This window comes from Carettochelys insculpta, chromosome 1 (genome assembly GCF_033958435.1).
Source record: "Carettochelys insculpta isolate YL-2023 chromosome 1, ASM3395843v1, whole genome shotgun sequence".
Classification (NCBI taxonomy): Eukaryota; Metazoa; Chordata; order Testudines; family Carettochelyidae; genus Carettochelys; species Carettochelys insculpta.
The window spans coordinates 373,967,144-373,988,611 of NC_134137.1; the positions used below are offsets into that span (position 1 = coordinate 373,967,144).

The window sequence follows — 21,468 nt, forward strand, 5'->3', positions numbered from 1 at the left end:
ATATCTAGCATCCATCTCCTGTATTAAATCTGACTTAGTGATAGCAGATACAAGTAACAAGCAGATTCAGTGGCTAGACAATGCAGACAGACAACAAGCAGAAACAGGAGTTAAATGATGGTTAATGGGCAGCTGAGAGATTAGAGAGACAGATGCAGTGGAGAGATGAATAGAATAGATAAGCAGGCATCAGACCCCACTTTGAACAATTATAGTCTGCTTCCTACATTCTAATCTTCTGCAAGGTTTCTCTCCAATCATTCCAGTTAAATTTGTTATTATCCCATTTGCGTTCGTCCCTGGAATTACTTTAGTGGCATGGATCAAAGCAGCACAGTAGGTCTTAATGCAGCATGCAGTCTAAAAAAGCCAGCATATTACAAAGCGCTCCCTACTCTAATGCATTCAAGTCTCGTGCTGGAAAGTGGATCTTTAACTTCTAATTAGCACATCGTGGGATCTGTCCAAACAACTCTGCCATGTCTATCCTTGCAAACACAAACAGATGAGCTCCCCAGGGGACACTCAGCCAGCTCAACGCCTACAAGGGGATAGCCTGTGCCGGTGGTGGCAGCACAATCACGCCACGTACAGAGAATAGGAGAGGCTAGATATAAGTGTGAAATTGGAATCCAATCTTTATATACTTCGTTGGCCCCTGCCACCTGACTACTAGCACTCCCACCCCTCCAAATAAGACTGAGACCTCATTACACATTTCATTTAAAGCAGCATTAGTGATCAGAATATTTTATGGACTGATCGCTTGCCAAATGCTCTGTTTTAAATCAAAGCTGCTCCTGGTCAAATATGTGCAATAGAAAAGGGACGGCTCCCTTTGTACTTCAGAAACATGCAAGTGCTCAGGCACAATACTGATGGGAGCCATCAAGAGAAGTAAGTGAGATAGTTAGAGACAGACAGACGCTGGGTGCTGGGGTCAGAGCCTTCACACCCCTTGGCAGAGGGAGAGGGGAAAGTGGAGGAGGAAGCTCAACCTTTAAGATGAATGAATCCTCTCTGAAGAGGGCCCCAAAAGCAACATTAATGAACCTCAGAGGGAGCTGTAGCCAGCACTGTCTTGGATGCACAGGGGGATAAGTGCAACCCAGGGCCTTTCAATGGGCAATAAAGTTAAAATAGAGGTGCCCTGGAGGAAATCTGTCCACCCTCAAAATACTGGTGAAGAGAATTCTTGCCAAGGTTGTTAGCCAATGAGCCTGCAAACATCACCATCCTCTCCTGTTCCTAGCCTCTCTCCAGTATGCTCAAGGTTCCAAGTTTAGCTGTGATGTGCCTCCTCGCGGTCAAAGTCGTCAGTCTAGAGATCCGTTGTCAGGGCACGTAACACTGACACAGCCACACTTACAACTGGGAGAAAGAACACAGGAAGGGGATCCCTCTCTTCACAGCCAGTGCAGCATTACTGGGCGCATACTGACAGTTACTCTCCTCCCGATTCGGTGTTGCGGGTGTATTTCAGAGATCCTGCTCCCAGTAGCAAAGAGCACACTGTGGGTAGGAGACAGAACAAGCAAACCAGCTAGGATCAATGAAACAATGACTCCACTTTGGGAGCGTGTTCGGACACAAACCATGGGTGAAATTCAAAAAGATTTGGTTCCTATCTCCACCTTCCCATCCAGCTAGTAATCTGAGGATGTCTACCACAAGAAACCCCACAAAGGTCCTTTGGCCGTGGATGGAAAACATTCGCACTCCATTGTACTCATGTCACATTTTTTATCTGAAGATCCAAAAGCATATTAGAAATATTAGCGAACTGATCCTCCTACCAAGTGAGATGACACTCATCTACTTATTACTTATACGCTACGTCTACACTAGCACACTACGTCGAAGTAGCCTATTTTGACGTAAGAACATCGAAATAGGCTACTAGGACGTATATTGTCTACACATCCTCCAGGGCTGGTGCCATCGACGTTCAACGTCGAAGTAGTGATGGAGAACGTCGAAAGGAGCCGCCCTGGAAGGAAATGTGGAGCGCCCACTCACACAAGCGCTCCCCATCGAAATAAGAGGCCAGCAAAGCCCTAAGCTGCTCCTTAAAGGGCCCTTCCCAGACACACTCAGCCTGCACAGTACAAGATCCACAGAGCCGACAACTGGTTGCAGACCCCGTGCACGCAGCATGGAGCAGCAGCTGCAGCAGCCGCCAGAAGCCCTGGGCTAAGGGCTGCTGCATGCGGTTACCATAGAGCCCCGCAGGGGCTGGACAGAGCATCTCTCAACCCCTCAGCTGATGGCCGCCATGGAGGACCCCGCTATTTCAACGTAGTGGGACGCGGATCGTCTACACACACCCTACTTCGATGTTGAACATCGAAGTAGGGCGCTATTCCCATCTCCGGATAGGAATAGTGATTTCGACGTCTCACCACCTAACATCGATTTCAACATTGAAATAGCACACAGTGCATGTAGACACAACGAGTACTATTTTATGTTGTGCCAGCTACTTCAAAGTAGCCAGCTAGTGTAGACACACCCATAACGTTTGCAGGTGATAGCAAGCTGGGGAAGGGTGAAAGCAAATGCTTTGGAGAACAGGGTCATAATTCCAAAAGAGCTGGACAAACTGTAGAAATGGTCTGAAGTAAAGAGGATGAAGTGTAATAAGGACAAATGCAAAGTTCTCCACTTCGGAAAAAACAATCCGGGCAGTGACTGTTCAGGATAGAATACTGCAAAAATGGTTCTAGGGGTCATAGTGGACCATGAGTTAAACATGAGTCAACAGTGTGACACTGTTGCTAAAAAAAAAAAGCAAACATGGCTTTGGAATGTATTAACAGGAGGGTTGTAAGCAAGAGATAAAGTAATTCTTCTGTTTACTCTGCACTGATTAGGCCTCAGCTGAAGTTAAGGTGTCCAGTTCTGAAATGTGGCAATCAGGAGAGATGTGGACAAATTGGAGAAGATCCATAGATGAGCAACAAAAGTTGCTAAAGGTATAGAACACATGAGCTATCAGTGTGGACAGAAAGAAATTGGTTTGTTTAATCCGCAAAAAAAAAAGAGAAGACTGAGAGGGAACATGGTCACAGCTTTCCTGCACCTAATAGGATGTTACAAGGAGGAGGGAGAAAAATTACTCTCCTTAACCTCTGAGGAAAGGACAAGAAGCAATGGGCTTAAACTGAAGCAAGAGAGGTTTAATTTGGACATAAGGAAAAACTTTCTATCTGTCAGGGTAGTTAAGCACTGGAATAAACTGCCTAGGGAGGCTGTGAAATCTACATCATTAGAGATTTTTAAGAGCAGGTCAGACAAACAGCTGTCAGGGATGATCTAGATGGTACTTCAATGCATGAGAACAGGACTTGGTGACCTCTAAAGATTCTTTCCAATTCTATGATTACAGAAGGAGAAGCAGGCCCAAGAGCAGTCGAACACCTCTGCCAGACACCAGAACAGAAACCAGGCATCCTGCCACCCGGCCTCTGCCCTTGATAACTGTGTGTTAGGCAACACCAAGGGGCATCTCAAGAGCTAAAGTTTATTTCTGTTACTGAGGCCTATTCAAGAAGCAGGACATTTCCTTTCTTCCCTGTGCAAAACAATCACCCATACTAGTGTACCAGTGACATAAAGGAAACAGCAATGAACCACTGGCAGCCAGTAACGTCAACTCCTGGTGACTCATCCATTGCATCAACGCACCCCAAAACCACCACGACAGGCAGAATGATAAGCATTTGGCACACACGAGGGAGAGAGAGACAGAGAGAGAGAGAGAGAGAGATCACTGGTAGGGCTTCAATTTAGTGACACTCAGGATGGGGTGGCGTGAATGTTGGTGTGCCCACCTAGACGTTCCCACTTGGTCTCTGAGACACACGTCTTTTGCCTGGGAGTTTGGGACTGGAATGACCCTAAAATTTCTTAGCGGAACTGGGCTGCTTGATGGAGATTTGCCTGGGTTTGGAGCAAAGCCATGCGAAACTTTCTACTGTATGGCTTCCACCTTGATCTGTAAATTGATGCAGGATGTCGGAAACCCTTTGTGAGTCCCATCAACCGAGCCTGATTTGGGGGTTTGTGATGGTAGATTTAACTCAGAGATGGACCCAAGCTAGGGCCCAGTTCATATCAGAGCTGGAATGACTCTCTCCAATAAGTATGAGCCAAAGATGGCTGAAGTTTGTAATCTCATCTAATTCCAAACCTGCTCCTGCACAGATGGGGTGGTCCACTAGTTTAGCCTTTTATACTAGTCTCTCCATACCTTGGTGTCCCTTGGTTCTTTCAGAAAGTCATGCACAGCCCTAATTGGGACACCTGAATCTCTTCTCTGGCCTGTAATATGACCTTAGGCAAGTCATGCTGCCTCTGCGCCTCAGTTTCTTTCATCAGTAAAATGGGGACAACAGTGAAAACTTCTGAAAATTTTCAGGTGCAACTTTTTTTTTTTTTGGTGATAGAAAATTAGGATTTCCACTAAACAAATGCTTTTCACAGGAAGTGTCTGATTTCCTAAAAATCCTAAATTTTGTCAAAAAAACCCCACAACTTTTTTTGGGAGGATCTGAGGAGGAAAGCCACAATTTTGCATATGAAAAGGTCCATATTTTCTGCAATGAGACTTCTCTGTCTTTAATCACTGAGCTTCTGAAGCTAAATTTACCCAAGTTTTAAGCCTTCTGGGGTCCCCACGTGTGAGGGGAAATAGTAGAGCAAAATATCTTCTGAGCTGCCATGAGTCAGGGCTCACGTCAAAGGGATTTTGGTGTTAGTCGCAGAGGGAGGATATTTTGCTTTCTAAAGGGCACTTTTTGTGGGAAAGAAATCTGACAAAGCAATGGCTCAGTTCTGAGATGCTTCCACGCCTAACCCCAGGCACTCCCCAGGGCAGATTCCAGTGCATGAAAAGGACAGGACTGCGTTCCAACATCCGAGTCTGTTTGCATGAGCCTTGCTTGTTCTCGGCCTGTGCTCAGAAACCTCTCCTGCACATGCAGCTCACTCACCTTGGGTTGCATAAGCCCCTGTGTCACCACAAGGGGCCTCAGACAAGTTCACAGCAGAGGACCCCTCTAGCCTGTCAGCAGCACTGAAGCAGATGGAGCTGAGCTTTCGCTGAAACAGCCAGACGCACAGGCAGGCTCCCATCAGCTGGCAGCAGTGATGGGCAACATACATCAAAACACAAGTGACCCCCAGCTCCAGAGGTCAGTGCATTAAGAGACGGGCTAAAGAGGCTCCCAACACTGCACCTGCCCCAACCTTTTACCTTGCTGGGGCTAGCATTAGTTACAGAATAATTGAGGTGGCGGCTGCGTCTCCAGCTTGGCTTCCATTAAACAGATTGTCATATCTCTCTACAGCCCGTGCTTTGCCCTGGAGAAACTTGACAGCAAACAACGCAGGGGCCAAAGAGGGTCACTTATGGGTATCATTGCACTCACACGTAGGAACACCCATACAGCATGATCTGTGGTGATTCTAATTAAGAGTAATAATGTTATTTACTGAATTATTTATTAGATAATTATTGGGATAGGAGTCACAGCTATTTCAGGCCTAACCCAAAACCCACTCAAGGCCCTGGAAAGACGCCTATTGATGTCAAGAAGCTGTAGATTACGCCCTTAGTCCTCAAACTAAGGCAGAGAAATATTTCTCAGAGGGACTTGGGACTACCCATTTTGGGGGTTTTTATGATGTAAGAAAAACAGGGGATGTTTGTATCACCCAATACGATCAAAAATTCTCGCCTGGTTTTTTGATTGTTATTGCTTTTCAAACAGGGTTGGGGGAGCAAGGGCTTATACAGGCTCTTGTATGGAAGCCAGGATTTCTTTTAACATTAGGCAGTGGTCTGAACTGCAAAGCCAGGTCTAATGTTTTCCCCAAACTCCGTTCAAATAAAGATTAACATTACCTTTTTCCTGTCTGATTCAAGTCCCCTTCTGCTCACTATTGAGCTTGGATAAAAATCACAGCCTTGTTAAAGTTTCATATATGATCAGCACCAGATTTCTATCCATTTTTTTCTGTCAATAAATTGAACAGAAGTGGCCCCAATCAGTGACCCCTTTAAGCTGAGTGCTTGAGTGGCCGCTCAGGAGAGATTCAGGTGCCACCTCGCTGATACAAAGTGCCCACGGCCGGCAACGTGTGTTTCCACTGGCGGTGCACATCCATGCATGTTTTGGTGCACATTACTAAATTTATTCTGCATCTGGATGGAGAAAATTAGAGGAAACATTGGCCCCGATCCTGCTCCCATTAAAGTCAAAGAGATTTTGCCTTTACCTTCAATGAGAGCAAAATCAAGCCCAGTGCCTTATTCTACAAACATTTGCTTCCTTTCAAAAGCATGGCATCGAGTCTCCTCGGACTGCCCTGACGAGCACCAGTAATTCCAGCAGAGTTACACTGACAGCAGTATAGGCAAGGAGACAATCACAGCCCAGTTGTCCAACATACAAGTTCCAAGACGGCCCAATAATGAAGATGAGACGGCCTTGCTCTGTGGGAGAAAGCGCTTGTGAGATGAGACAGCCCTAAATTTGCCATGAAGATCAGACAGAAATCAGAGGGTTGGTTTGTACGTGAGTATAAAGAATCCATAATGACCATAAATGAATGGAACATTGACCATATTGCTGTAATTATTGCAAAGCACAGCACTGTCCTCCTTTAAAGAGCGGCATTTCCTCCTTCAACTTGTAAAGGGCTCAGAGATATACAGGCTAGTTTAGCACTTGAAAAGCTGCACAGGAAGGGAAAGAGAAGCTGAAAGGTCTTGATAGTATCGCAAAGCCTTTTATCCTTTTTATGAAGAGCAGAGCTCAGATCTTTGACCATTCTTCTGGAAACATTTAACAACAGCGAGCCACGCTTCCCTGTGCAGCTGTGCAAGAGGGCACAAGGGGACACGCATACTCTGGAACCTGAACCGAGAGACAGGGTTGTAAGTGCCAAAGAAGGGGAGAATTAGCTCTCTGGATGCAGTCTGATAGCCCAAAGAGGAAAGGGAGGAGCCTCTGCTGTATGCAACTTGAAAGAAGAGCTGCATGGGAACCAGAATTTCGGCAAAAATCCTGAAGTTTTAATATTTGTTTTTGTTTTGAAATGTCCAGTTTCATGATAGTCCAATAAATGATAGCCCAACAAGAATGATTAAAGGTCTAGAGAACACAAGCTACAAGGGAAGACTGAAAGAACTGGGCTTGTTTAGTTTAGAAAAGAGAAGCCTGAGAGGGAACATTATAGCAGTTTACAAGTACCTGAAAGAGTGTTACAAGGAGGAGGGAGAAAAATTGTTCTCCGTGGCCTCTGAGGATAAGACAAAAAGCAATGAGCTTAAACTGCAGCAAGGGAGATTTAAGTTGGACATTACAAAAAATATCCTAACTGTCAGGGTGATTAAACATTAGAATAAATTGCCTCGGGAGGTTGCGGAATCTCCATCACTGGAGATATTTAAGAGCAGGTTAGATAGACATCTATCAGGGATGGTCTAGATGGTGCTTGGTCCTCCTGTGAGGTCAGGGAACTGGATTTGATGACCTCTTCAGGTCCCTTCAGCTGCGTCTACACGTGCACGCTACTTCGAAGTAGCGGCACCAACTTCGAAATAGCGCCTGTCGCGTCTACACGCGTTGGGCGCTATTTCGAAGTTAACTTCGACGTTAGGCGGCGAGACGTCGAAGTCGCTAACCTCATGAGGAGATAGGAATAGCGCCCTACTTCGACGTTCAACGTCGAAGTAGGGACCGTGTAGACGATCCGTGTCCCGCAACGTCGAAATTGCTGGGTCCTCCATGGCGGCCATCAGCTGGGGGGTTGAGAGATGCTCTCTCTCCAGCCCCTGCGGGGCTCTATGGTCACCGTGGGCAGCAGCCCTTAGCCCAGGGCTTCTGGCTGCTTCTGCGGCAGCTGGGGATCTATGCTGCAGGCACAGGGTCTGCAACCAGTTGTCAGCTCTGTGTATCTTGTGTTGTTTAGTGCAACTGTGTCTGGGAGGGGCCCTTTAAGGGAGCGGCTTGCTGTTGAGTCCGCCCTGTGACCCTGTCTGCAGCTGTGCCTGGCATCCCTATTTCGATGTGTGCTACTTTGACGTGTAGACGTTCCCTCGCTGCGCCTATTTCGATGTTGGGCTGAGCAACGTCGAAGTTGAACATCGACATTGCTGGCCCTGGAGGACGTGTAGACGTTATTCATCGAAATAGACTATTTCGATGTTGGCTGCACGTGTAGACGTAGCCTTCGAGTGCTAGTGTTCTATGAGCCTATGAAATTTTCCAAAACAACTGTTTTGAGTCAAAACACTTTCTTTGGCTAAAACTTAAATTCTTGTTTAGATTATTGACCATGCAACATTTCCCTCCATTATATACTAGAAAATAAATTTTGAAGAGAAAATTATTTCAAGACCAAATATCAAACTGTTTTGTTCTACAAGCGTCAACATTGGTGAAAACTACTTTTTAAATTCTTTTTCTAAACAATTTTTTTTTCAAAATCGGGCTCACAGAAAGCTGCAATTTACATGAAATGGTATTTTCCAGTGGAAAAATGGTTCATTAGAGAATTTTCATGTACCTCTATTTAAAGCGTAATGCCTTTTTTCAGTGTACTGTTTCTTAGGATTTAAGATCTCTGCTTGTCTGCAGATGCAGCGGGTAAGAGTTTCAACAGCCTAAGTGATTCAGTAGCACACATCCCCCAATTTTCAACGTGCTTAATTTTTAATTATGCCACACAGGTGCCTTTTGAAAAATTCCATCCAGCAGCCATTTTGTTCTCTGAGCTGCTGCAGCCTGTTAGACATAGGACACACACACACTATGCTCTCATTAATGGAGCCTTGAGTATTGTTCTGCCTCCTCACCCTCCTTTCATTTTAAAGTAGGTTATCTGGGATTGAGAGTGCATGCCTGGATATATAACCATGCCCTCCCGCACTGGGAGGCAGACAACAAGGAACAGAAGCTCACACCACATCCCCGAAAACAAAACCTCAGTGTTTATCTGTAATGAACTTTCAGAGATAGACACTGAATGCAGTGCCCGCATATCCACCTCCCAATATGCAGTCATTCTGTAAAAGCCCAGTGGTCCCAAGGAAAGAATTTAGTTATGCACCATCACTTGCACAGTGCATAAAAGAAAAAAAATTAGTCCTGTAGCACTTTAAAGGCTAACAAAATGATTTATTAGGTGATGAGCTTTCATGGGACAGACCCACTTTTTCAGATCCCGAGAATTTTCAGATGTGGATTCCCATGGATATAAAGTGGATGTCAGCAGATTTTCAGGGCTCTAGTCATTTGCAAACTCACAGCAAAGCAGCAGGCCCAGGATGGCAATGCAGATAGATGCCACTATCTCAGAGCTTTGTGAGGCTGGCCATGGACAAAATGCAAACCCCCAACTCACCCTAGGAGACTCTCTTCAGATCAGGGCTGATGTGTGCTGGAGCGGAAACCCTCACAGACCTATGCTCTGAATTTCTGTGATCAACTAGAATTTCTCATATGCTGTCTGCAGAGACCAAGAAATCAACGTTCCCAAACGGTTAGCCTGAGTCCAGAGCTTTACCCTTCCTTTAAAAATGGAGTGGAAAGATAAAGGAATCCCCCAAACACCCCAGTAAGACAGGGAGATATTTAAGAGAATCCTCACCTTACAGAAGGGGAAACTGAGTCACAGAAAAGTAGCAAGTTCTCTTTTGCTACCCATTAAATACAATGTTTGTTTCCCACTGGGGTATACTGAAGCCTGGGTTGAAATGGCAAGCTCTGTCTTTAAGAGTGGGGTTATTTCCTGGTCATCCTCGCAGGATAAGAGGCTCTGTAGGAAAACATGCAATCAGAGTCATTTTGTTAAGAACCACCTTAAAATAAGAGTGGTGCATAAGGGAGCAGCCTGTTCTCTTTCTTCCTGGTCAGCCTCCTGCATAGATTGCATAGCTCTTTATACCACCTCCACCTGAGTTTTTCGTTGGGATGGCTCGACCGGAATTGGCTGTGTGGAGAGGATGCTCTGGATAGGGTACTGGACTGGAGTCTATACATCCGTGTCCCTCTATCCGAGGCTGGCTGTCAGTAGGTGTTATGCCCTTTATGCTCGAGGCTGAAAAGAGCCTTGTGGGTGTATGTAACTCAACCATCTTCACTTGCTGATCTCTCTGCTCTCAGCTCAGACACATTAAACCCCTGGAGCTGTGATTTTAAATCCCTGCTGGGGACTCCACCTTGTTTTTGTGAACAATAATAAAAGTCTGGTTAAAAGTCCTTTTCCAAGGGGCTCTTCAACTCCAGAGAAAGAAGCAGCTCAAATACTTTGATCTGCCCACACACAGTGTACAGTAAAAGTCAAACAAGACAATAATCATCACCGTCCCAAATTTTTATAACCTGTCAAAATTACAAATCTCAAAGCACTTTACAAAATTTGGTCAGAAATATAAGCCTCATTGTATGGATAGGGAAACTGAGTCAAACAGACAAAGTGACTTGACCAAGATCACCCAATAGTAGAGGTTGGAAGAGAAAATAGATCTTCTGACTACAAAGACAATGCTTTATCCACTAGGCCCCACCAACTCCCTGTTACAATAATTTAACCCTCACTGTTCATACCCAGCAGGTGGGACAATGACCTAACAAACCTTGAGAGTAGGCTTTATCATGAAAATAACCCCCTCATGAGTTTTACACGGTAAGCACATGTTAATTCTCTGCAAAACAAAACCAAAATAACATCTTCTAACCTCAGAGCTCCTCCCAGCAATGCACTAAGTAGGACTCCTGGAATTTCAAAAGCATCTTAAACTGCTCACGACACTGATTATCTACAAAACCTGGGCACACGCACTCATGCAAACCCAAACAGACCATATTTTACAAAGAAAAACAATCCTTCGCATCCAAAAAAAATCTGCTTTTGGCAAATCCTTGGGTGTTTTAATTCCCAGACGTGAAATCTTGTATAAAGAACACATTGTTATTAGTTCAGCTAAAGTGCAGGCCAAGTTATTTTTAATATAATAAAAGCAGGAGATTATACAGTGCTGGTAACTATCTGATGACATGTTGAGGTTTAGCAGATGGATTAATTTCTTTTTACATTATGTTGTTAGCACCACTAAAGAGCTTGTCACATCCTCTACGTACAGCGGCGACTGCTGAGGATAACTAAGCCTCCGCTGGGTTTCTGAGAGGACATTCTCTGCAGGGAACAAGGGATGATACCGTGGAGTTCCAAGGAAACAGAATGGGCTTTAGCTGGAATTATTTGAATTTCTGTGCTTTGAATTTGAAAGGCAGGATGAAACGGCGTTTAGGCTGCTGGCTTATGCAATGCCAACCCATAAGCAGGCATTGGCAACGAAGATCAAATTTGGGAGCAAAACACATGAGCTTCTAGTGCATGGGTTGAAAGATGCATGTCTGTTAGCCCAGGCTGTAGCAGGCTCATCCTTCTCGAGGGCAGGAGTGGGCAAGATATGGTCCACAGGCCAGATCCAGCCACAAAGCCTCTGAATCCAAGCTGTGGTTAACCCTGAGAAGACCTCAGATAGGGAGCAGCTAGCCACTTTGAGCCATGTGAGGCTGTGGTAGGCAGGGAGCCAGCCTGAGGGTCCCATTAGGCTGCTGGCCAGGAGGCACCTAGATAAGCTCCTCCTGGCCAGAGCCCACCTCTGGCACCCCACCCCCTCCTGCACCACAACTTCCTGCCCCAGATCACCACTTAAACACTCTGCACCCCTACTAACTGGATCACAACTTCCTCCCAGACCCAGCACCCCCTCCTATACCCTTTTCCCAGTCCAGAATCCTCTTTTGCACCCATACCCTCCATGACCGTTCACCCCAATCCCTTGCCCGAGGTCAGAACCCCCTCCTTTGCCCAAACTTCCTTGCAGACCCTGTACCCTTTCCTGCACTCCAATCCCCTACCCTGATGCCCCTTCTGCACCCAACCTCCATCCCAGACCCCACATTCCTCCATAGAAAAGTGAGGCCCTTGACCACTTCCCAAAATCTTGGAGTGGCCCTGCATCAAAAATTATTGCCCACTCCCTGCTGTCGGGGCCCTAGCCACCACTAGCAGGAGACAGACTGCCAGTCAAGCAAGCAGGGAGTTACTCTTTGAACTCAAAAGGCCTGGTTCCATTCATGAATTCTGCCATACACTTCATATAAGCCCTTGGGCAAGTTGCCTAGTCTCTCTGTGCCTCAGTTTCCCCTCTGTAAAATGAGGTTAATAATGCTGATGGATAGTGAGAAAAGAAATACACTCAAGACTGGGAGGGGCTCAGATACAGCCGAACAGGGTCACATACGTTCTATAGCTCTGCCTTGCTCCGAATTGTGCTGTGAAATGAAGTGTTCCATTTCACACCACAGGTGGGCCAGGAGTGAGAAAAGTTTTTAACATTTTGGCAACTTCTACCCTGAACTTTGCTTCACCTCCATTTGATACCCTGACAGTTTGCTTTTCATGGTCTTTCCTGAAAGCAGTGGTTGGCTGCTCTGAATGTTTGCCCAAAGCAGGTCAAGCTGGGGCGTGAGGTTTGTCTAATTACCAAGCCAAATTTGCTGCACAAGGAAACTAAATTTGTTTTGGGCTGGAGCTAAGAGAAGAGTCTTCTAATTAGGGAACAGAATACCTTATGACTGAGGGGACCAATCACGAGAGGTGGAAAAAGTACCCAAAAAGCTACTTGGGTAAAAGTGAAGCTGCTTCCATTTCTGGATACTTGAGTACAATCCAGATGTGATGTGCACATGCATGCGTGTGTGTGTGTGTGTGTGCTTTTATTCAAGTAGTTTTCCAGAGGGACACAGATAACTTGTACTTAAGAACACCCCCCAAGCAGCTATACTTTTACTCATGTAACTTTTGAGGTACTTTTTCCAGCTCTGCCAATCATACAGCTTAAATATTGAATGGTAAGTGTGAGCTACTCAAGGACACGCAAATAAGGATGGGCAGGGACCTTAGTTTTTCCATGAGTAAAAAAATCCCCAAATTCTCTGATAAAAGAATCTATTTTCCTGTGATTCAAATTAAATCTGGCAACAAGAGTCCAGCCTCCCAGGCCTGACAGTGTCTGGTTCCCATTTTCCTGTGTGCCTCTTGCTCTTATGTTCCATTTTTCACCCAGACCTCTCAGGGCAGCTAGTCATTCAATTCCCACTTTCCAGTTAGGGAATCTGGAGTACAAAGTGGCCACGTGATTTGCCCAAGGCAACACCACATGTCACCAGGTAAGAAGATAACTCTGGTTACCGGAGTTTCTGGCTGACAAACTACATATTATTTGCTGGGCCACACTGCCTCCAATTTAGTGAGCCATCTACACATTAACATCTGGTTGCAAAAACCCGTTTGTTGACACGTTCTCTTCCCCACTACCCAGAACACATGAGTTCACAGACACACTCTTGAGCTGAAGGAGCATGCACTGATCAATTGGACCACTGAAAGAGAGCATAGCACAGGGTTAAATTAAAGTACACACCCACTTTCAGCTGCCCCTCTTAGATACACCGTTACAGAGTTATTCATTATATATTATACAAACATTTTTCTGCCTACCACAAAGATTAATTTGCTGACCACGTTGTTCACCTTGTTCTTTTTCCTTGCCAGACAAGCAGGCCTCTCTTCCTGTGTCCCACTACCTAAAACATGCATTATACAGATTATGTCCTATACCACTCAATACAATTCAAAACAAGGAACAGATCCATAAACAGGTCCAGGTGTTCATAGACAGTGAACAGACTGAGGAAATTGGCTAAATCTTTGGGTTGGGGGAACAGTCACTGCAAATGTTTGACTTAGCTCTAGTGACTGCACTGCATTTGTGGACGATGTGTAAAGCACTTTGTATGCAAGACGTGAAATGTTGGTCTGTGATATCATCACAATCTTTCCCTTCAAAAATTCCTCACCTTACAGGGTAAATCCTACTTGATCATGTGAAGTAGCTGGCTAAAAACAGAGAAAGAAAAACCCTTCTACAGAAACAGAGGACTTTCAAGGACTAGGACTGCATATTAGTGGTGATAATACAGCACTACTCCTCCCATTCTCAGACAAGCAGGTTTCAGGTATCTGATGTTTTGAAGCTATTATCATTGGCTGATGAGAAGCTGTAGGGCCATGGGGAATAATGCACACTCTTGGTGTAATCACATGACTCTGTTTTTGTGAAAACTAAACAATTTGTGACTTTGCTTAGAAAGCATGTTCACTTTTCATGAAAGAACATAGGAACCTCAGCATCTTGATGAAGAACCATGATGTCATGAAAAGTGTTTGTGAAAAGTGACCAAAGACAAAGATGTAACAACTGTAATACTTCTCGTGGGACTTCCTACTGTAGTGATGGAAGTGGTTTGGGGGTTTAAAAGACTGCCATCTATGCGTCTGAGGAAGAATTGAGTGATGGTAGGTTTAAACCTATTGTCTAAGGTGGGACAGGGTACTTATGAATTACCCCAGAGGAACAGGCTGATTTGCCTTCTTGTCTGGTAGCCTGTCTCACAGCAACTAGTGCCAAATGCTTCACAAGAAGACACAACCTCCTAGAGCACATCCACGATCTATGTACAGTGACTGTGTTATAAGACACCTCTCGGAGAAATGCCTTCCTGCCCACAGCCGGTGATCAGTTATGTCCAGGAACCAATAGACTAACATTCGCAAAGCATGGTTCCAAGTCCCAGTTGGAATCAGAAGAACATTAAAAGTTACATCCTCTAGGGCTGCTTCACACATGTGGTGCTCTGACCAGAAAACCCTTTCATCCCAGGGAAGGTGTGTATATATACACACACACACACCCCTCTTCCCTCCCCTCTCTCAACAGACAGTGCCACCACATACTTCAGCTCTTAGTCTGTGAAAAAAATTTTAAGTGGTTTTCACTGCCTATTGTACAGACAGAAAATGGAATGAAATCCAGCTGACACACTGTGCAACCCTGTGTTAAAGCTACATACCTATCCGGCCCTGTTTCCTGCTATGCTCAGCACACACATAGCTAAGGCACCAGAGGACCTTACTCTCAGAAAAATAAACAAACTGGTTGCCCTCTAACATGCCTCTTCTTTTTCCATAACTGACTGAAAAGCTAACCCAGCCTTCCCCCAGCTGGAATGAGAGTGTGCCAAGGCTCAGATGAATGAAGCAGCCAAGCAGGAGAAGCTGACTAGCTGACAGAATATCTGATGATTCCTACATGGCGTGTTTAGAAGAAGTCGAGGTGGTATCTGGGGGCCATCATAGGACTTCTGTGTCTCTGCTGGCATTCCCTAGTTTCCAATGCAAGAGTCTGTGCTGTGCCTCTAGGGAACTGAGCTCTGGGGAGCGAGGGGGACAAAGGTGGCTTTGAAACAAATTTGTGCTACTGAGGCCATGTCTACACGTGCCCCAAACTTCGAAATGGCCACGCAAATGGCCATTTCGAAGTTTATTAATGAAGCGCTGAAATGCATATTCAGCGCTTCATTAGCATGCGGGCGGCAGCGGAGCTTCGAAATTGACGCGGCTTGCCCCCGCGCGGCTCGTCCAGACGGGGCTCCTTTTCGAAAGGACCCCGTCTACTTCGAAGTCCCCTTATTCCCATGAGCTGATGGGAATAAGGGGACTTCGAAGTAGGTGGGGTCCTTTCGAAAAGGAGCCCCGTCTGGATGAGACGCGCGGCGGCGAGCCGCGTCAATTTCGAAGCTCCGCTGCCGCCCGCATGCTAATGAAGCGCTGAATATGCATTTCAGCGCTTCATTAGTAAACTTCGAAATGGCCATTTGCGTGGCCATTTCGAAGTTTGGGGCACGTGTAGACACGGCCTGAGTTTCTGGGCTGCTCCCAGGGCCAGTGCAGCCACCAGAGTCAGTTGGAGCAGTCAGACACTTCTCTGATATACAGTGACCTCCTAGGTTCTACTCTGTACTTTGGATTTGGAGAAGTTAGAATCCCCTTCTCGTGGGGAAATTGTTCTCCTTGGCCTTTGAAGATAGGACAAGGAGCAGTGGGCTTAAACTCTGCAAGATAGGTTTAGGTTGGACATTAGGAAAAACTTAAACACTGGAACAAGTTGCCTAGGGAAGCTGTGGAATCTCTATCACTGGAGATATATAAGAGCAGGTTAGACAGACACCTATCAGGCATGGTCTAGACGGGGCTTGATCCTGCTGTGGAGGCAGGGGACTGGACTCGATGACCTCTTGAGGTCCCTCCCAGTTCTAGTGTTCTATGATTCTATGACTCATAGACTGACAGGGTCGGAAGAGACCTCAGCAGGTCATAAAGTCCAACCCTCTGCTCAAAGCAGGACCAGTCCCAACTAAATCATCCTAGTCAGGGTTTTGTCAAGCCATGACTTAAACACCTCTAGGGATGGAGATTCCAACAGCTCTTGAATGTGTTCTGCGCCTTCCCCTCACCCACGCACACCCTGGCTTCTCCCTCAGCACGCAGCCTCTAGCAGGGCTTAAAGGCTGAACAACACAAGCCTGTTTACTGTTTTCCCAATGTGGCATCTGCATTGGGAGAAATTCTCCCCCCAGCTCCTGGATGGTTCTTTACAGCTTCTGTAGGACGTCCCAGCAGCAGCCTGGGGCAGCGTCTCTCTCGATTTCTATGCACTAATCTTGGGTGATTCAGCCCATCACTAAATCTTTAAGAACTACAGCATCAAGCAAAGGGGGCACCATGAGCCCATGTTTGGCTGGATGAACAGGAGCCAATGCAGATGCCTCAGATGCAGTTTCAACAGAAATTGGCTGCCGCTGGAGCTGCCGATCAGGATGGCTCAAGCAATGGCATTATTATGTAGTGTAGCATGTAGCTGGCATTCGCTATTCCCTGGGTCATTGCTTGAGTACTTGGGCTTCCCTCTCAGGCAGGCCTGGTTAAAGACATACACGCTTTTTATTTCTTTATCTCCAGCTGATAACCAAGTGCCAATGGAGGCAAGGTGGGAATCTAGCGAGCTAGTCAGATAACATCACTAATCCTGGGAATGGGGAGAGAGAAGCAAGGTCAGGGCCTGTGGAGGATAACAGGCTACAAAGCCTTGCATGTATCACAGCAGCTCCCTTATTCATCTGTCTCAATATTCCTAGTGCATGCAGGGAGGCCTGCCCAGCTCGCTTTACTTGCTCCTCTCTAGTTACTCATTCCAGGAAGGTGCTTGGAGACAGTAAGGGACCCTCCTGGAAAAAAAATGACAAGCCTCAACCACCCCACTTCAGATGAGAAATGGTTCTCATTTTTGTAAGAGCAATGAGTTCAGCCAAGGGCAACTGTAGCAACACGAAGTAAAAGCCACTGAAATAGATATAATTAATGTTCAGAGCACTACCTCCCTCCTTCCCAGCCCAGTACAGGGGCTCCTAGAGGAAGCTGGGGAGGGACACAGCAAGCTGGTGTTTTAAGTCAGCAGATGAACTGGAGGAGGGCAGGCACTCTTGTACCCCTCTGAGACGTCTCAGGTCAGACTTGTGTTCTCGTGGGCTTTTTCTAGTTAAAACCCATTCCTACACACACTGCATTGTCACAATACAAGGAATGGGAACATGCATCCAGAGAAACACACAGACGTATACCAGCACACAAATCAAAACACATATCCCAGTCCACGCGCACACACCCGTTCACACACAAACAACAGGAAGTCGGCACAACACGTATTCATATGCAACCCACCTACATCTCTTCCTAAATGGCTCCCAACATAAACATACCACCTAACGACATACAAAAAACACCATTGGAGCAACAAACACACAAACTACTCCTCAACATGAAACACAACTATGCAACACACACTGTCAGTATAATGCATACATATTACAGTAGGCAGACTTCACACACACACACACAATTGCTCCTTTCAGCACACACACACACACACACACACACAATTGTTCCTTTCAGCACAGTCTTGGGCTCCCCAGCAGTAGGAGAGAGTTTAGATGAGAAAGCTAAAGCATGCCTTGAACAGCCCCTGGGGGCTCATTGCTGTGCAGTCACACAAGGTGCCTGCCAGCCAGGGATGCGCCCCACACCTGGCCAGAAGAGAAGTCATTTGGCTGCAGTGTTTTAGTATTTTCAGACAAGCCCACCAAGAGCACATTGTCCTGTCATCTTGGGTTGTACCCACAAGAAGGGAGGAAGCTTTATTAGGATGATGGTACTGGATCACAGTTAAACGGATGAGCTGGAATTGTTGCCTGCTGCTGACTGTTGTCTGGCTGAGTCAAGCTAATGCTTGACCTACCACGGGAAAAGCAGGTGCCCTGGTGGTGCTGGACTTTTGCTGCTTTCTCCTGACAGGCTCTTGGCATAAAGGCTGGATCTGTGTGGGGGGTGGGATGAGACAGCAGGTAAATCAACCCTTCAAACACTGAAGCTGTAACTTGTGTCACTCGAAGGGTGTGTGTAGAACAAGCCCCACACCCACCTTGAACGACATAAGCTACACTGACTTAAGTGCCAGAATGCACAGCACTGTGTTGACAGGAGAGTTTGTCCCACTGACACAGCTACCACCACTCATTGGGGGTGGATGCATTAAGTCCAGGAGAGAGCTCTCCCACATCTGCTAGGACACCTACAGGAGAGAACTCACAGCAGCACAGCTGCATTGGTGCACATACACTGGGACTGTAAAAGTTGCTTTCATGTGTCAGCCTTTCCTGAGAAGTGGGGGAAGTGGGGAGAGAGAATGAAGACTCTCTCAAAAAGATCCACAGTCCACTCCAACACGAGGGCTCTGCCCCACTGGAGGACTTCAGTAATCTCCATCACTCCTTGGGAGCACCCACGGAGATTGCGGAAAGCTTTCATGTGGAAGTTGGTTTGATTTCTATACCGCGTTCCCCCACCCACTTCTAATGCCTGTAACTCCAAGGGAGTCAGTAGGGTAGAAAGCAGAACCCAGAGGTTCCCCCTTAACTTTATGCCCCCATCTCCTTCCAAGTTATGCTCCCCATTCTCTCCAAACTCCATTGGCCCACTTTCCCCTCCACACACTTTGGTGCACACCTCTCACCTCCTTACCATCCCACCTGCTGATCTTCATGCTGTGAGCACCTCTTTTCCAGCCAAGAGCCTAGAAGAGTTACTTTCCCTATCACCACTGTTCTTTGATCCCCTGGAAAAATCAGCCGTTGAGTAACACAGTGCATCTCTTCCTTTCACCCCAGGACTAAGAGCCCTGTTTCCCCAGCACTCTGCCAGCCCCTGCTGTCCCATTAAGTGAGCGACACAGGTTCTGCATTTGATTTGGCGACTTTTACCACTCAGTTGTTCTCATCAGTGCACAGCAGTTAACAAGCACTGGAGACTAAAACCCACCTGAAAAAGTCAGCGTAATACAGTGGCTACTGTTACAGGGACTGATCCAATGGAAAGATTCCCCTTGACTTCAGCAAACTTTGGATCCGGCCTTTAGAACATATCTCCTTCCTGTGGTTGGCCCTGACTCAAATATAACAGCTTGCTACTGACTCCAGCTAGCATCTCCCATGAAGCTCAGGCGGTAGGAACAGTTGCCTTAACTCTACCAGGTCCCAGGTCTGTGATGATTCCTGCAGCCAGCTGTACACTGACAGTTCATGCAATGTATAGGGCAGTGCTTACCCCACAGGAGCCATGTCTATTTGCTTTTCTAAGGCCTCCTCTACTGCCACATAAGCCCCTACCCCAGACTCCCATGGCACTATAAGACTTCTGAATTACATGTGATGGGTTTTGATATGAAACCTCAGTGACATGAAGAGACAAAGGGCCAACTATCTTGTACTCAGCTCCTTGCCAGCCTACGTTGAGAAGATGTCCATAATGTCCCACAAGACCCTTCCCCTTCAGGCCTTTCCTTCTGATGCCAACCCCAGAGCAATGCCTGACCTCTCCGAGGGCACATCTACACGAGCTGCTTTTCCCAACAAAACCAGGCCTTTGTCAGAAAAAAACAAGGAGCGGCTCCACAGCAAATGTGCTTTGTCGACAGTTTATTGACAAAACCTGGTGCATTCACTGGCGGCATTATACCCTTCTCTGCTCAGGTATAACGCCTCTCTCAACAACGTTCTATTGACAGAACAGCTGCGCAGATGCTCAGGGTCCCTTTTGTCGACACACAGGGCTTCTGGTTCACTGGGCAGCCCTGTTTGCAGAGCTTCTGGTCTGCCAGTCTGTCAGGAGACAGCCAGGCAGCCTGGCTGCTCTCTGTCGACAGAGAGGATTGCTCTTTCAGTCTGCTTTTATGTGTAGATGCAATCTGTCGACAGAAGTTTTGTCGAGAAATCCCTTCCGACAGTGACTTCTATCAACAGAAGCTTCTTGTGTAGACTTGGACCAAGTGTGTTGTTTCACCGGAAAGTCCTCAGCTCCCTTTCTTGTCAGCCACCTTATGATATCATCTGGGAGGACCAGAGCTGGTTTCCAGCCAGGCACAGGTGACATTTCCTGCCTTTGCTGACTAGGACTGTCGGGAAGACAGCCTTGGGTCTGCTAGATGAACCCCACTTAGCAGCTGCAACTCCCTGGAGTAGTTGGTACTTTTCATCTTGCGGTATTGTTAGGGCCCTACCAAATTCATGGTCCATTATGGCCAATTTCATGGCCATAGGATTGAAAACTGGTCAATTTCATGGTTTGGCTGTTTAAACCTGAAATTTCACGGTGTTGTAACTGTGGGGTCCCTACCCAAAAGCAGATGGGGGGGATCACAAACCTGTTATAGGGGATCATGAGATTGCCACCCTCACTTCCATGCTGCCTTCAGAGCTAGACTCTGAAGGCAGCAAGTGCAGAGCTTCCTGCAGGCACAGGAGGTTGCAAGAGGCAATGGACAGAGTGGAGTCTTGTTCCCTCCACCACCACCAGAGCAGTTTGCTGCTGGGGAAGGACAGGTACTGTCCTTCCCCTGCCCAGTTGGAGCCAGGAAGCCCCCTTTGATGGGGCCCTCCCATCGGCACAGAGAAGATATGATCCAACTTCTCACACTCCAACTCCACAAGTCTCCTCCAGATGCAAGAACCCCAGGTTTCTGCCCAGTCTCAGAAAGCAGCCTGCAGAAGGCAGAGGCACCCAGATGTGAGTCTGGACTGATTCCCCCACACTTCCACCACCAGAGCAGTTTGCATGGGAGGGATAGGTCCTGTCCTTCCACAGCTCAGTTGGAGGTAGCAAGCTCCTTTAGATGGGGCCCTCCTAGGAACAAGCAGACTTCTGATTTCATGGCTTATTTCACCATCCCTGACACCTTCTTCACTGCTGTGAAACTGATAGGGCCCTATGTATTGAGTAGTATCGCTGTGGGCTGTTCAACAGCTGCCATGTTCCACACCAGAAGGAGTTGCAATTTAGCACTAGTACCTTTTAAAAGTTGCACCCTATTTCACTTAGCTATAGCCCAAGAGTGAAATTCAGGCCCTCCTGAAACCAGTGGCAAAGCTCCTAAAT

The 21,468-nt window shown here is 46.6% G+C and overlaps 1 protein-coding gene across 2 annotated transcripts in view; it reads right to left on the bottom strand.

Moving 5' to 3' along the window:
* Positions 1 to 21,468, bottom strand: part of PLXNA4 (plexin A4) — a 685,503-nt gene that overhangs the window by 491,973 nt on the left and 172,062 nt on the right. The window lies entirely within an intron of this gene.